Source organism: Balaenoptera borealis (assembly GCF_965194805.1).
Source record: "Balaenoptera borealis genome assembly, chromosome: 9".
NCBI lineage: Eukaryota > Metazoa > Chordata > Mammalia > Artiodactyla > Balaenopteridae > Balaenoptera > Balaenoptera borealis.
The window spans coordinates 117,243,767-117,261,855 of NC_138873.1; the positions used below are offsets into that span (position 1 = coordinate 117,243,767).

The following is an 18,089-nucleotide window of genomic DNA, read 5'->3' on the forward strand; positions in this document are numbered from 1 at the left end:
GTTAAAGGGACTTCTCTAAGTGAAAAAGAAAAGGCTACAATTAGAAACAAGAAAATTATGAAAGGAAAAAGTTCATTGGTAAAGGCAAACATACAGTAAAGGTAGGGAATCAACTATGTACAAAGCTAGTAGCAAGTTTAAAAGACAAAAGTGGTAAAATCATCTATATCCACAGTAAGCAGTTAAGGGATACACACAAAAAAATAGATGTAAATCATGATGTCAAAATAGTAATCGTGAGGAGAGGAGAATAAAAATGCAGAGTTGTTAAAATGTGTTTGAAATTAAGAGATCAGCAACTTAAAATAATAATAATCGTATATGTATGACCTAATTCAATTTAAAAGCTTTTGCACAGCCAAGGAAACCATCAACAAAATGAAAAGAAGAAAGGATAAACAGAGTGAGAAGTTAAAAGTGTTCCACCACCCCCACCCACCGCCCCTAGCGGCTCAGCTGGCTCAGTCACTGGTCATTGCTGGCTCTGCGATCTCTCGGAGGCTGGTTGCAGCTCCTTCCTCTGCATCTGGTGCCAGCAGATGTTCCCAAACTGAATGGGGAAAAAATATCTGCAAATTATATGATGGATAAGAAGTTTTCAAAATATACTCATACAACTCAATATAAAAAAAAACCCCAGTCCAATTAAAAAATGGACAGAAGACCTGAATAGATATTTTTGCAGAGAAGATAGCTGACACACACCTGAAAAGATGCTCAATATTGCTAATTATTAGAGAAACGCAAATCAAAACAACAATGAGATATAATCTCACACCTTTCAGAACAGCTATCATCAAAATGACCATAAGTAAGAAATGTTGGCGATAATGTGGAGAAAAGGGAACCCTTGTACACTGGTGGTGGGAATGCAAATTGGTATAGCCACTGTGGAAAACAGTATAGAGGTTTCTCAAAAAACTAAAAATAGAACAACCATATGAACCAGCAATTCCACCCCTGGGCATATATGGGAAGAAAAGTAAAACACTAATTCAAAAAGATACATGTACCCCAATGTTCATAGCAAAGTTATTTATAATAGACAATATATGGAAGCAACTTAAGTGTCCATCAATAGATGAATGGATAAAGATGTGACACACACACACACAATGGAATACTACTCATTCATAAAAAAGAATGGAAATTTTGCCATTTGCAACAACATAGATGGACCTGGAGGGTATTACGTTTAGTGACATAAGTCAGAGAAAGACAAATGGTGTATGTTATCAGTTATATGTGGGATCTAAAAAATCAAACTAGTGAGTATCACAAAAATGTAATAGACTCACAGATATAGACAACAAACTAGTGGTTACCAGTGGTCAGAGAGCATGGGGGAGGGGAAGATAAGGATAAGGGATTTAGGGGTACAAACTACTATGTATAAAATAAATAAGCTACAAAGATACATTGTACAGCACAGGGAATATTGCTAATATTTTATAATAACTATAAATCGAGTGTAATCCATAAACATTTTGAGTCAGTACGTTTTATATCTGAAACTAACATAATATTTTAATTCAACTATACTAATAAATTTTTTTAATTGTAAAAGATATAAAAGCCAATGTAGCGCAACTTTATGCTACCATAGATTAAGGTTATTGCTGAAAATGATCAATACTACTCATCAAAAATGGTTATATAAAAGCAAATTAGCATCATGCATATCGATTTTAAAACTAACACAATTTTTTGCTCACTCAATTAGATTCATCATGAGCAATATTTTTTGTCAATCTGAACCTATCCAGGAGCTTTCTCCACTACAAAATAGCTGTTTTAAAATATTGTCTCCTAAATAATTTTCCATCAAATATTAAGAAATATCATATGTGTTCTGTGTTAAAAATTTTGTCAAGCCTCAAAAGCATTCAAACACTTCAGAAGAATAGTTATTTAAAAAAAATTCATACAGGGAGACCTTCGAGATGGCAGGGGAGTAAGACATGATCACCTTCCACCCCATAAATACATCAAAAATACATTTACATGTGGAACAACTCCTACAGAACACCTACTGAATGCTGGCAGAAGACCTCAGACTTCCCAAAGGCAAGGAAATCCCCACATACCTGGGTAGGGCAAAAGAAAAAAGAAAAAACAGAGACAAAAGAATAGGGATGGGACACACACCTCTGGGAGGGAGCTGTGAAGGAGGAAAAGTTTCCACACACTAGGAAGCCCCTTCACTGGTAGAGACAGGGAGTGGGCGGGGAGAAGCTTCAGAGCCACGGAGGAGAGCACAGCAACAGGTGTGCAGAGGGCAAAGCAGAGAGATTCCCACACAGAGGATCGGTGCCAACCAGCACTCACCAGCCTTAGAGGCTTGTCTGCTCACCCATCGGGGCAGGTGGGGGCTGGGAGCTGAGGCTCAGCCTTCAGAGATCACATCCCAGGGAGAGGACTGGGGTTGGCAGTGTGAACACAGCATGAGAGGAGCTAGTGCACCACAGCTAGTTGGGAAGGAGTCCGGGAGAAAGTCTGGACCTGCCAGAGAGGAAAGAGACCTTTGTTTCGGGGTGAGCGAGGAGAGTGGATTCCTTCCCAGTGTGCCCACAGAAGGCAGAGCACCACCTAAGCGAGCTCCAGAAACGGGTGCAAGCCACGGCTATCAGCTCAGACCCCAGAGATGGGCATGAACTGCTAACACTGCTGCCACTGCCACCAAGACTCCTGTGCGCAAGCGCAGGTCACTACCCACAACACCCCAGGAGCCTGTGCAGCCCGCCACTGCCAGGGTCCCGAGATCCAGAGACAACTTCCCTGGGAGAACACAGAGCATGCCTCAGGCTGTTGCAACATCAAGCCGGCCTCTGCTGCACCAGGCTTGCCCCACATTCCATTTGTGATGACTGTACCCCTTCCTCCCCCTGGCCTGAGTGAGCAAGAGAGCCCTAATCAGCTGCTGCTTTAAGCCCCTACTGTCTGGGCACGTAACAGACCACTGAGGGCGGCCTACATGCAGAGGCGGAGCCAAAACCAAGGCTGAACCCCAGGAGCTGTGCGAACAAAAAAGAAAAGGAAATTTCTCTGTGTAGCCTCAGAAGCAGCAGATTAAATCCCCACAATCAACTTGATAAACCCTGCATCTGAAGAATACCTGAATAGAGAATGAATGTTCCCAAAATTAAGGTGGTGGGCTTTGGGAGCAACTGTAGATTTGGGGTTTGCTTTCTGCATCTAACTTGTTTCTGGTTTTATGTTTATTTTAGTTTAGTATTCAGTGCTTATTATCATTGGTGGATTTGTTTATTGGTTTGGTTGCTCACTTCCTTATATTTTTATACATATATATATTTTCTTTTTCCTCTTTTTGTGAGTGTGTATGTGTATGCTTCTTTGTGTGACTTTGTCTGTATAGGTTTGCTTTTACCATTTGTCCTAGGGTTCTGTCTGTTCAATTTTTTGTTTTGTTATTATTTTTGTTTTCCTCTCCTCCTTTTCTGCTGAGCTGTGTAGCTGGCAGGGTCTTGGTGCTCTGCCCGGGTGTCGGGCCTGAGCCCCCGAGGTGGGAGGACTGAGTCCAGGACATTGGACCACCAGAAACCTCCCAGCCCCATGTAGTATCAGTCAGCGAGAGCTCTCACAGAGATCTTCATCTCAAGACTAAGACCCAGCTCCACCCAATGGGGAGCAAGCTCCAGTGCTGGATGCCCCATGCCAAACAACTAGCAAGACAGGAACACAACCCAACCCATTAGCAGAGAGGCTGCCTAAAGTCATACTAAGTTTACAGACACCCCAAAACACAACCGGAGGTGACCCTGCCCACCAGAAGGACAGGATACAGACCCACCCAACAGGACAGAGGCACCAGTCCCCTCCACCAGGAAACCTACACAAGCCACAGAAACAACCTCACCACTGAGGGCAGACAGCAAAAATAACGGGAACTATGAACCTGCAGTCTGTGAAAAGAGACCTCAAACACAGTGAGTTAAACAAAATGGGAAAACAGAGAAATATGCAGCAGATGAAGGAGCAAGGTAAAAACCCACCAGACCAAACAAATGAAGAGGAAATAGGCAGTCTACCTGAAAAAGAATTCAGAGTAATGATAGTAAAGATGATCATAAATCTCGGAAATAGAATGATGAAAATACAAGAAATGTTTAACAAAGACCTAGAAGAACGATAGAGCAAACAAACAATGATGATCAACCAAATAAATGAAATTTAAAATTCTCTAGAAGGAATCAATAGCAGAATAACTTAGGCAGAGCAACGGAGAAGTGACCTGGAAGATAAAATAGTGGAAATAATTGCCACAGAGCAGAATAAAGAAAAAAGAATGAAAAGATTGAGGACAGTCTCAGAGACCTCTGAGACAACATTAAATGCACCAACATTCATATTACAGGGGTCCCAGAAGAAGAAGAGAAAAAGAAAGTGTCTGAGAAAATATTTGAAGAGATTATGTTGAAAACTTCCATAACATGGGAATCAACTCCAGGAAGCAAGGAGAGTCCCATACAGGATAAATCCAAGGAGAAATACGCCAAGACACATATTAATCAAACTAGCAAAAATTAAATACAAAGAGAAAATATTAAAAGCAACAAGGGAAAAGCAAGAAATAACATACAGGGACTGCCCATAAGGTTAACAGCTGACCTTTCAGCAGAAACTCTGCAAGCCAGAAGGGAATGGCAGGACATATTTAAAGGGATGAAAGAGAAAAACCTATGACCAAGATTATTCTACACAGCAAGGATCTCATTCAGATTTGACAGAGAAATTAAAACCTTAGAGATAACCAAAAGTTAAGAGAATTCAGCACCACCAAACCAGCTTTACAACAAATGCTAAAGGAATTTCTCTAGGCAGGAAACACAAGAGATGGAAAAGACCTCCAAAAACAAACCCAAAACAATTAAGAAAATGGTAATAGGAACATACATATCAATAATTACCTTAAATGTAAACGGATTAAATGCTCCAACCAAAAGATACAGGCTCTCTGAATGGATAAAAAACAAGACCCATATATATGCTGTCTGTAAGAAACCCACTTCAGACCTAGGGACACATACAGACTGAGGGTGAGGGGATGGAAAAAGATATTCCATGCAAATGGAAATCAAAAGAAAGCTGGAGTAGCAATACTCATATCAGATAAAATACACTTTAAAATAAAGAATGTTACAAGAGACTAGGAAGGACACTACATAATAATCAAGGGATCAATCCAAGAAGATATATCAATTGTAAATATTTATGCACCCAACATAGGAACACCCAATACCTAAGGCAAATGCTAACAGCTCTAAAAGAGGAAATCGACAGTAACACAATAATAGTGGGGGACTTTAACACCTCACTTACACCAATGGACAGATTACCGCAACAGAAAATTAATAAAGAAACACATGCTTTAAATGACACAATAGACCAGATAGATTTAATTGATACTTTTAGGACATTCCATCTGAAAACAGCAGATTACACTTTCTTCTCAAATGCACATGGAACATTCTCCAGGATAGATCACATCTTGTGTCACAAATCAAGCTTTGGTAAATTTAAGAAAATTGAAACCATATCAAGTATCTTTCTCAACAACAATGCTATGAGACTAGATATCAATTACAGGGAAAAAACTGTAAAAAATACAAACACATGAACGCTAAACAATATGCTACTAAATAACCAAGAGATCACTGAAGAAATCAAAGAGGAAATCAAAAAATACCTAGAAACAAGTGACAATGAAAACACGATGACCCAAAACCTATGGGATGCAGCAAAAGCAGTTCTAAGAGGGAAGTTTATAGTAAAAGCCTACCTCAAGAAACAAGAAAAATCTCAAATAAACAACCTAACCTAACACCTAAAGCAATTAGAGAGAGAAGAACAAAAGAAACCCAACGTTAGTAGAAGGAAAGAAATCATAAAGATCAGATCAGAAATAAAAGAACAAGAAATGAAGAAAACAATAACAAAGTTCAATGAAACTAAAAGCTGGTTCTTTGAGAAGCTAAAAAAATTGATAAACCATTAGCCAGACTCAAGAAAAAAATGGAGAAGGCTCAGATCAACAGAATTAGAAATGAAAAAGGAGAAGTAAAAACTGACACTGCAGAAATACAAAGGATCATGAGAGACTACTACAAGCAACTATATGCCAATAAAATGGACAACCTGGAAGAAGTGTACAAATTTTTAGAAAAGTACAACCTTCTAAGACTGAACCAGCAAGAAATAGAAAATATGAACAGACCAATCACAAGAACTGAAATTGAAACTGTGATTAAAAATCTTCCAACAAACAAAAGCCCAGGACCAGATGTCTTCACAGGTGAATTCTATCAAACATTTGGAGAAGAGCTAACACCTATCCTTCTCAAACTCTTCCAAAATATAGCAGAGGGAGGAACACTCCCAAACCCATTCTACAAGCCACCATCATCCTGATACCAAAACCAGACAAAGATGTCGCCCAAAAAGAAAACTACAGGCCAATATCACTGACGAAAATAGATGCAAAAATCTTCAACAAAATACTAGCAAACAGAATCCAACAACACATTAAAAGGATCATACACCATGATCAAGTGGGGTTTATCCCAGGAGTGCAAGGATTCTTCAATATACACAATCAATCAATGTGATACACCATATTAACAATCTGAAGGTTTAAAACCATGTGATCATCTCAGTAGATGCAGAAAAACCTTTTGACAAAATTCAACAACCAATTATGATAAAAACTCTCCAGAAAGTAGGCATAGAAGGAACCTACCTCAACATAATAAAGGCCATATATGACAAACCCACAGTCCACATCGTTCTCAATGATGAAAAACTGAAACCATCTCCACTAAGATCAGGAACAAGATAAAGCTGCCCACTCTCACTGCTATTATTCAACATAGTTTTGAAAGTTTTAGCCACAACAATCAGAGAAGAAAAAGAAATAAAGGAATCCAAAATGGACAAGAAGAAGTAAAACTCTGACTATTTGCAGATGACATGATACTATACATAGATAGTCCTAAAGGTGTCAACAGAAAACTACTAGAGCTAATCAATGAATTTGGTAAAGTAGCAGGATACAAAAGTAATGCACAGAAATCTCTGGCATTCCTACACACTAACGATGAAAAATCTGAAAGAGAAATTAAGGAAACAATCCCATTTACCATTGCAACAAAAAGAATAAAATACCTTGGGATAAACCTTCCTAAGAAGACAAAATCCTGTATGCAGAAAACTATAAGACACTGATGATAGAAATTAAAGACAATACAAACAGATGGTGATATATACCATGTTCTTGGATTGGAAGAACCAACATTGTGAAAATGGCTATAGTACCCAAAGCAATCTACAGATTCAGTGCAATCCCTATCAAGCTACCAAAGGCATTTTTCACAAAACTAGAACAAAAAATTTTACAATTTGTATGGAAACACAAAAGACCCCGAATAGCCAAAGCAATCTTGTGAAAGAAAAATGGAGCTGGAGGAATCAGGTTCCCTGACTACAGGCTATACTACAAAGCTGCAGTAATCAAGACACAAAACTGGCACAAAAACAGAAACAGAGATCAAGGGAACAGCATAGAAAGCCCAGAGATAAACCCATGCACATATACTCACCTTATCTTGACAAAGGAGGCAAGAATATACAACGGAGAAAAGACAGCCTCTTCAATAAGTGGTGATGGGAAAACTGGACAGCTACGTGTAAAAGAATGAAATTAGAACACTTCCTAATACCACACACAAAAATAAACTCAAAATGGATTAAACACCTAAATGTAAGGTCAGACACTATAAAACTCTTAGAGGAAAACTTAGGCAGAACACTCTATGACGTAAATCACAGCAAGATCCTTTTTGACCCAACTCCTAGAGAAATGGAAGTAAAAACAAAAATCAAATCGGACCTAATGAACTTAAAAGATTTTGCACAGCAAAGGAAACCATAAACAAGACGAAAATACCACCCTCAGAATGGGAGAAAATATTTGCAAATGAAGCAACTGACAAAGGATTAATCTCCAAAATATACAAGCAGCTCATGCAGCTCAATATCAAATAAACAAACAACCCAATCCAAGAATAGGCGGAAGACCTAAATAAACATTTCTCCAAAGAAGATATACAGATTGCCAACAAACACATGAAAGTATGCTCAACATCACTAATCATTAGAGAAATGCAAATCAAAACCACAGTGAGGTATCACTTCACACCAGTTAGAATGGGTATTATCAGAAAATCTACAAACCAGAAATGTTGGAGAGGGTGTGGAGAAAAGGGAACCTTCTTGCACTGTTGGTGGGAATGTAAATTGATAAACCCACTTTGGGGAACAGTATGGAGGTTCTTAAAAAACTGAAAATAGAACTACCATATGATCCAGCAATCCCACTACTGGGCATATACCCTGAGAAAACCATAATTCAAAAAGAGACATGTACCACAATGTTCATTGTAGCACTAATTACAGTAGCCAGGAAATGGAAGCATCCTAAGTGTCCATCGACAGATGAAGGGATAAAGAAGATGTGGCACATATATACAATGGAATATTACTTGGCCATAAAAGGAAATGAAATTGAGTTATTTGTAGTGAGGTGGATAGACCTAGAGTCTGGCATAGAGTGAAGTAAGTCAGAAAGAGAAAAACAAATGCCATATGTTAACACATATATATGGAATCTAAAAACAAAATAATGGTTCTGATCAACCTAGGGGCAGGACAGGCATAAAGACGCAGAGGTAGAGAATGGACTTGAGGACACGGGGAAGGGTAAGTGTAACCTGAGACGAAGTGAAAGGGTAGCATTGACATATGTACACTACCAACTGTAAAATAGCTAGTGGGAAGGTGCTGCATAGCACAGGGAGATCAGTTCGTTGCTTTGTGACCACCTAGAGGGGTGGATATGGAGGGTGGGAGGGAAGCACAAGATGGGGGGATATGGGGATATATGTATACATATAACTGATTCACTTTGTTATACAGCAGAAACTAACACAACTTTGTAAAGCAGTTATACTCCAACAAATATGTTTTAAAAAATTGATATATTCTCATTTTGAAAACAAACAAACAATTCATCAAAGTACAATAAGGGAAAAATACAGTCAGAATTTCATTAGCTCGATACAATGTATAATTAATAGTACATCATACTACATTTTTCTCTATGTGTGCACACATATTTTTTTATATGGATGGAAAATGATTCAATTAATATTGCTTTCAACTGCAAATCACTGAAAACTAAATCAATAATGGTTTAGGTAAATAAGCCCCACATGACAAGAAGTTAGAGATGGTATAGAGATTCAGTGATGAAATAAAAACGATATCTTTTCTCTGTGTTATTATTAGTATGTCCTTTTTTGCCTCATGGTGGTAAAATGGCTACTTTACATCCAGGCCTTTATTCAAGGCATGAACAAATGGGAGTGCTGGCCAGAGATGTGCTTCTCCTTTATTATCATAAAAGCAAGTATTTATCCAGGCAAATCTCACCTCCAGCAGGTTTCTACTTGTGGCTCATGGACCAAAATATGTTACAGTTCCATTCCTAAGTGGAAATGGAGCTGAAAAAGTGAGGAATTAGTTTGCAGACTTTATAAGAAAATATGTTAAGGTAGAAATATGTTTTTTCATAAAAAATGCATAAAAATGAAATCATATTTAATCTTGATATTTTAAAAGAAAATATGTTAAGTTTAGTTTTACAGAAGGAAAAGCCAGAGTAAAATTGAAGGAAATATTGATCTTCTTATAAATATTTTCTCACTAAAATACTTATTTTTCTTTTTCTTTTTTTTTTTTTTTAATTTATTATTTATGGCTGTGTTGGGTCTTCGTTTCTGTGTGAGGGCTTTCTCCAGTTGTGGCAAGCGAGGGCCACTCTTCATCGCGGTGCGCGGGCCTCTCACTATCGCGGCCTCTCTTGTTGCGGAGCACAGGCTCCAGACGCGCAGGCTCAGTAGTTGTGGCTCACGGGCCTAGTTGCTCCGCGGCATGTGGGGTCTTCCCAGACCAGGGCTCGAACCCGTGTCCCCTGCATTGGCATGCAGATTCTCAACCACTGCGCCACCAGGGAAGCCCTACTTATTATTTTTAAAAACATACTTGTAGGGTTAGAAAAAGTCAATGAAAACTATTAACAAGTTTAAATCATTATGATTTTTAAACACCATATTTAAATTTTTTACTGAACTGATATAAAATAAAATAAAATGACCACAAAGTTATATCCCTCATAGCTTGATTTTTAAATTTATATTGACAGTGTTGCATTGTTAAGATATTAAACATTTACATTCTTTTTATAATTGTAATTCCCATACTTGCATGTTCAAACTGTTCAATGATTTATCCCGTCATTGTATAATGACTTTTCCCTCACATTTATTTACCTTTGACTCTTTTTCTTTTTACCTTTGACTCTTAATTACCTTGATAATTGGATGGCACTTTTTAAAAAGACACATTCTTAGATATTGAATTTTCCAAGTTACTTAGCATTTAAGAATATTGCTCTTTTACTTTAAGAACTTGTCACGGTCACCCCCAGCTTCAGCAACCACCACCCTGATCAGTCAGCAGGAATCGGTATTGAGACAAGACCCTCCACCAGCAAAAAGACTATCACTTGCTAAAGGCTCAGATGATGGTTAGCATTTTACATCAATAAAGTATTTTTAAATTAAGGTATGTATATTTTTCTGACATAATTCTATTACACACATATAGACTACATTACAGTGTAAACATAATTTTTATATGCATTGGGAAACCAGAAAATTTGTGAGACTCACTTTATTGCAGTATGCACCATTTTTAGTGGCCTGGGACCAAACCCACAATATCTTCAATGTATGCCTGTATCTATTCATTGCTTTTATGACTAATGGTCATAGTGGTTACTTGTAATATCTTGAGTCATAATTTTTTTCACTCATAGGCATTCCTACTTGTCTTTTGGCATTGTATGTTGCTATGAAGAAATCTGGGCTAGACTGTTTATTATTATTTTCTTTATTTAGATGAACTGCCTTTTTATCTTGTATTCTTGGAAATTAGTAACTACTTTTGAGAAATTAATGGAATATAAGACCTAAATTATGTCATTTTTATCATATTTATTTTCAAGTTGCTTTAATATCATTTCATTTACTCTTCACAGCAAGCCTGTAAAATAGATATTATCTCCATTTTTTATAAGTAAAACTAAATTTCAGATAATGTAATAGATATTTCCAGTTCTTGGATGTAATATTAAACTAAAATAGACCTCCCCCACCAAAAACAAAACAAAACAAAACAAAACCTGTCTCTAAATTTAATGCTCTTTCCATTATACGGCTTTGTAACATGATTATGAAAAAACTGTCTCGGGTTCACACCTCTTCTACCTTTCATGATTTAGTCTTGGTAGGATGTGTGTTTCTAGGAATTTATTCATTTCTTCTAGATTGTCCATTTGTTGGTGTATAAATGTTCATAGTATTCTCATGATTTTTTGTGTTTATGTGGTATTGTTTGTAATTTCTAGTCTTTCATTTACAATCTTATTTGAGTCTTTTTTTTTCTTGGTTAGTCTAGGTAAAAGTTTGTCAATTTTTTAAATTTTTTCAAAGAACCAACTCTTAGTTTTGTTAATATCTTCCATTATTTTTCTATTCTCTGTTTTATTTATTTCCTTTGTTCTGCTAACTTTGACCTATTTGTTCTTTTTCTAGTCAAATTGGGCGTCCATCTGCACCCCAACTCCCTTCTCTGTATCTGACCCCCATAAGCTAATTCTGAAGGTTCTCCTAGTGACCCTCTGATATGAGACCCAGAGTAGGACTCCTACCAAGCATCTCACTATGCTGAGGAAGCTGGATGTCCACCTTGGTTTTTTGTTTGTGTGTTTGTTTTTATCCTGGAGAAACTGTAGGCCTAGGGAGACCTTTTGGTGCAACAGCTGTGTCAGCCTGGAGGAGGGGTGCTACGGTCAAAGTGTAGCCACTCCTCTTACCCTTCCTATGGGGTCCTTCTTGGTCTCTGATGTCCAGGAGGGTGCTTTAGCATTACCTTCAAGTTATGGGTTTTTCACACTGGTGTCTTGTCTATGGATAGTAGCTAGTTCATCTTCAACGAGGGGGGGCTAGCATTGGGATGACATCACTCCTGTGTTGACTATGTTAAAGAAAGCAGTTGTAGTTAATGAGAAATAAGGAAAAATCTGTCTTTGGGTTAAAATTCATGGTATTAAAATGTGAATAACAGCTTGCAAATCAGTAAAGATAATTTCAAGCATACTGCTAGAAAAAACTTCTCTTATATTTGTATATAAAAATGAAATATTGAGTTAGTAACTTTTGTATTTTAATGTAAGGAAATAAAATCGAGAGGCACTTTATAGACTGTATGGTGGCAGGTAAAAACTATGTTATTATAACTGCAATTCTTCAGATAGTTTTATAATTTTTAATTATTATTTTCATCAACTAAATTATATGCCTTAATAGAGAGCTCATTAAGCTTTCAGTTATTGCTAGACTTCACTCTGGGAATCCGCATATTATTCAGAAGGTATATTTTGCAGAACTAATATGTTGCCTATACTTTTTTTTGAAGTTGGAAAAAATAATATGCAGTGACTAGGAAAATAAAAGTAAATTATTTTTAGAAATAGAGGCTGTATGATTTTAATTCACCTCATTATTTACCTGTGCTTTGATACTGGTGGAAATCTGTGCTTCAACTTTATGTAGCTTTTCTTAAATGTCATGGTAGAGTCTTAATAATTTCCATTTTTATTAGAAACTATCATACGATGGTGAGAGTAAATACAGATAATTTACAGAATGATAACAAAATGTGTTTTTTAATCTTTTCCCCATCCCTTTTCTGAAACAGACAATCACAGCAAGTTAGAACTGGAAGGAAACTGAGAGGGCAGTTAATAAGCCCCTTCCCCCATCCTTTATTTAAGAAGAAGAAACAAAGTTTAATTGCTTACAGGGCCAAGAAAATGAGTTAGGTTTCTTCATTCCTGTTCAAAGCCAGTTGGGATTGAAACACCATGGGCTGGTGGAAGGATAGGTTACTATTGCTGGTCCAGGCCACAGTAAACATCTAGAAGTGCTGGGAGGTTGAGAAGCCTGTATTCCTGTAAGAAAAGTGAATCAGAAAAAATGAGATGGAAGAGAGAGACAGAGGCAACGAGGTAAAAGCCTTTGTGTTGGCTCATTCTCTGTCACCCTACCCTTTCATGCCAGTCAAACAGATGGTGGCTACTTTAACTTTTTGTCTATCCTTGGTGTTGCCATGGGTGAATATAGATCTTACAACTTTAGGCCAAAAGACAAGTTGATGACACCAACAAGGACCTACTCTATAGAGAACTATACTCAATATTTTGTAATAACCTATAATGGAAAATAATCTGAAAAAGAATTTATAGATTTTGATATGTATAACTGAATCACTGTGCTGTACACCTGAAACTAACACAACATTGTAAGTCAACTATACTTCAATTAAAAAAAAGTTGGTGACTTATTTGTGCTATTTTAATACAATATGATTGTAATAAAGTGGTATCTTCACCTGCAAAGTCCTACTCATCTTCCAGATCCATCTCATATATGGGTTCTGCAACTGCAGATTCAACAAACCTCAGACCATGTACTATGTTTGGTTGAATCTGTGAATGCAGAATCTTCAGATTCAGATAATGGGACTTGAGCATCCATGGATTTTGGTATCGTGGTGGATTCTGGAACCAACCCCCACTGAGGGATGGCTGCATTATAATGTCAGTGTAAATTCATGAGTGATAAAATATAAACAGCAAAATTTATTTCATTAATAATTACAATATGAATATGCATTATATGATAATAGCTCTGTCAACCTTCACAGCTCATCTTTCATGAATCTTCTCTTAGAACTAAATAACAGAGGAAGGAAAAAGAAGTCGAGATAGAAGAGAACACAGTCCAAATTGAGCTTAGAGGAGCAGGTGATTATTGAAGCCCAGTACCTTTTTATTCACTGCCTTAAATTGATAGGCAATTGGTAACATACGTAAATAAAGAAAATTCAGTTTACCCATTCACAATTCTTCTGTTATACCTTTAAAGATAATATTAATTTATGTTATTTTCCAGTGCCAGCTAAAAATTAATATGACTTCCACCCACACCCAATAAAGTAGGTGATATTCTCCCTTGGTGTCACCTTGTTATTGTTTCTGATTTATTAGACCCAGTAAACTTTGGCACCAACTAAGGCATTACTTTAGTCGCTCCTTGCTTTCCAGTTGTTTGCTATCTTTTTCTAGCCATGAAATCCAAAGCCAGCCAAGCAATCTGCATCTTAACCTCGTCACTTTATTTCCTGAGCTGAATCCAGTCCCACACATGGATGAAAACAAATCTCATCTGAATTCTCATCCAGGGGGAAATGTCTTTTTAGTGTGATCCAGAAGAGATCTAAATAGCAAAATTGTGTTATGAGTAACGTTTGTTAATATCCAACGAGTTTGGCAGGATTTCACCTCTTAGTACCTCACCAGGGTGCTTGTGACTGTAAAGTAGAATCTTATGCAAGAGCCTCAAGTTTATTAGTCATATTTACTTACCTTATAAAAACCAAAATTATATCTCTCAGTTGCTTTCAAGACAGCTGCAGCTAACGTATCTGTTCCTCTGGGTACTCTCAGACTTAGGTTATATTTTCTCAACTCTTTGGAACAGTTTAGATCCAGGCTACCACATTGCTATACTACAGCAAACACATTATTCAGAGCATATTATTATTATGATTCACCACAGAGAGGGAGCTTCAGATTTAGGAAATTTCCAACATCTTATAAACTGGAAAACCTTAAAACAGTGGTGTAACCATCTCTGCTTTTACTGGGAAGGAGCTATGTAGAATGGAGAGTTGGATTTAAGGTACTGATTATTTTTTGATCGGAAAAGTTGATTCTTAGAAGAGAACAGAATAGTTGGGATCTAAAAGGGGGACCCCAACCTGCATATGGATTCAGAGACTCCAGTTTCTTTTCCCCATTAGGACACAAATATCATGTTGGTAGTTAATACGTGTGTCAGGAATGTCGTATGCTTATAGTACAAAGATGACAATTTGTAAAGTAACTTAACCCACTTCACTTTTGATGTCCGTGTAGTATTTATTTCTTTTTTCAAAAATTGAATTTGTTAGTATAGGCCAGTAGTTAGCAAACTTTTCCTGTAAAGGGCCAGGTAGTAAATATTTTAGATTTTTTTGCCATACAACCTGTGTTACAAAAACTCATCTTTGCTGTGGTAGCTTAAAAGCAGCCAGAGACAATGTGTAAATGAATGGGTATGCTTGAGTTTCCCCAATTTTTATTTCCAAAACCAAGTGGTGAGTGAATGTGGCTTGCTTTTCACCCCTGGTTTAGCATTATTTCCAGCTGAGGCAAAAGACCAGAGATCAATTCCCTTAGGTTCTTAATCTTTGTTATATTTTCAAAAAAATCCTAAACTCTTAGAATTATTTTTTTTTATGACTTGAATCATCTATTTAAAACATGAAACAGGTTAATTTAAAAAAAAAGTTTAATCGTGAAATGCTTTTAAGGTGTCTTAAGACTCAACTCTGGTTTTGATTAATATACACGTAATTTGACAAACAGTTGATTTATTAATATATCTATGTCCTGAGAATACTCTCCCATGAGGCATCTAAACACCTTCACGTTTTCCCTTTGTTACTACATCAAACTTGAGTTTCATATAGGAAGCTGTTTCTTAAAGTCTCTACTGAACATGTTCACACAGTGTTTGAATTATTCCTGAATTGCAATAAGGAAAATTTGTTAACAATGGATAATTAGCAATTTTTATAGGCTCAGAGGAGAAACTTGCCAAAAGTGATTGCCTAGGCCACTCAACCTCTACACCTAGCCCTTACAGTGTTAGGACGTTATTATACAAAATAAACCAATTCATTTACTTTGCCCTAAAAGTGCATATTTGCCATCTTTGTTTATTTAGATATTCAAAAAGGGAAGTAGACCAATGAGCTTCCTTGATTTAGTTTGTCAGACTTTAGTATTTATTGTACTTTTAATTTCCTCTCATTTGTTTCTCTGTTACAATTATAAATGGTTCATAATCTAATACTATACTGATAATTTGTTTTTTAATTTGCCAGTTGATGACATTATATAACAATGTCGTAGAACCTCAGAGGTAAAAATACTTAAAAGACATCTATTTTCTCTCTTCATTCAACAGCAGGTTGTGAATATTATCCACAGTTTTAAACAATTTTTTTCTATTGGAGACTCATGGGCATTTTGCACTCATATTATTGCCAGCAAATAATAGGCAAAAAACTATCATTTGGCTAACAGATTTAGCACATATTAAATCCTATATTAAAACAATTTAAAGAGATTATTTACTAAAAGTAGGCTATCTATAACAACTGAATATTCTGCCTCCTTTCTTTTTGTGTAGTGATATGGATTATTCAGAGTGAGATGAACCCACATTCTGAGTTTATTGAATTCAAGTACAGCATAAGGATTTTTCTACTAAACTCAGAGAATGTTAACTAAGAGGCAAAATAAATAAACAAATAAAGCCATCATTTATTAAGCTGTGGTTTTCTCTGACCTTTTCAATGTGCTTTGCATCTTTTATTAGTAGTTTACTATGTACTCTGATAATGAAAACAAAACAAAACAATGACCCACCAAGAGACAGAAAGTAAGAGCCAGAGGGAGAGCGAGAGAGCGAGAGAGAGAAAGAGAGAGAGAGAGAGAGAGAGAGAGATCATATTCTATGGGCTAAATATTTTTAAAAAGCCTGTTTCCATTGCCCTCTTACTGATATCCAATGGTAGCACAATAGAAGTTGTTTAATTGCAAACAATGAAAGGGATTGCATTTTCTGTCAATAATTAACAAAAATAAAACTGACTCTATATTTTAAAAAATTACATTGCCCTGACATTCTAAACAATGTCAATGCTTAAAATATTCATCACTCTCAATTTTTTGTTTGCCTAAGCTCTAAACAGGGAGGGGTTGGCAAACTATGGTCTATGGGCCACATCCAGAATATAACATAATATAAATACATTTTTAAGTGGTTGACAAAAAATTGTGAAAAAAATTTTCTCTTGTTATACAACTACCTACAAATTACTTTCAGTTTTGCTTTTGACCTGCAAAAAGCCTAAAATTTTTGCTATCTGACTCTTTAAAGAAACAGTTTGTTAATCCTTATTTTAAACAATTGCTGTGGTTAATGTCTTATTTTTATATATGTAATATCTAAAAACTTCACAGGGAGATCAGCTCGGTGCTTTGTGACCACCTAGAGAGGTGGGATAGGGAGGGTAGGAGGGAGGGAGACCCAAGAGGGGAGAGATATGGGAACATATGTATATGTACAACTGATTCACTTTGTTATAAAGCAGAAACTAACGCACCATTGTAAAGCAATTATACTCCAATAAAGATGTTTAAAAAATAAATAAATAAATAAACAACTTCAGATCTATAAGATTGAAATTAGCACATTTTAATTATTTATATTTTAATAGCATTGTTCCTTTGGGAAGAAATTATAAAGATGGCCCCTAACACCCAAGCTTGCATTAGGTTCCAGAGTAAGTTTATAATGGTTCGGAACCATTTGAACTACTTTTGCGTCCTGTCAGTACCTCCAATTCTGTGGTACTACATATGCTTATGTTTAAACATTTGAAATAAACAATAATAGCACACTAATTGTAAATACTAAGAAATAGAACTACAGTTATTTAAATTTTGACATTTTCTGTAACCACAAAAATATTTGCAAACAATTAGCCTTGAAGAGTGAAATACAAAATCTAAAATTATTATTCCCCAATGATTAGTGATGGACAAAATCTCTGAAGAATATTAGCCATGCAAGAATAAAATATAAGGAAATTGGTATTTACAGAGAAAAAGGACACAAATGTTAAAGAAAATCATTAGAAATGATAAAAGATGCTCTTACATTGCCAGAAGAAATGAAGATGACTAAGTTGAATGTAGTCATTGTTTTTACCAA

At 36.2% G+C, this 18,089-nt stretch overlaps 1 long non-coding RNA gene across 1 annotated transcript in view; it reads left to right on the forward strand.

Annotated features, from left to right (window-relative positions):
• Window positions 1-18,089, forward strand: part of LOC309634725 — a 93,712-nt gene that overhangs the window by 56,458 nt on the left and 19,165 nt on the right. The window lies entirely within an intron of this gene.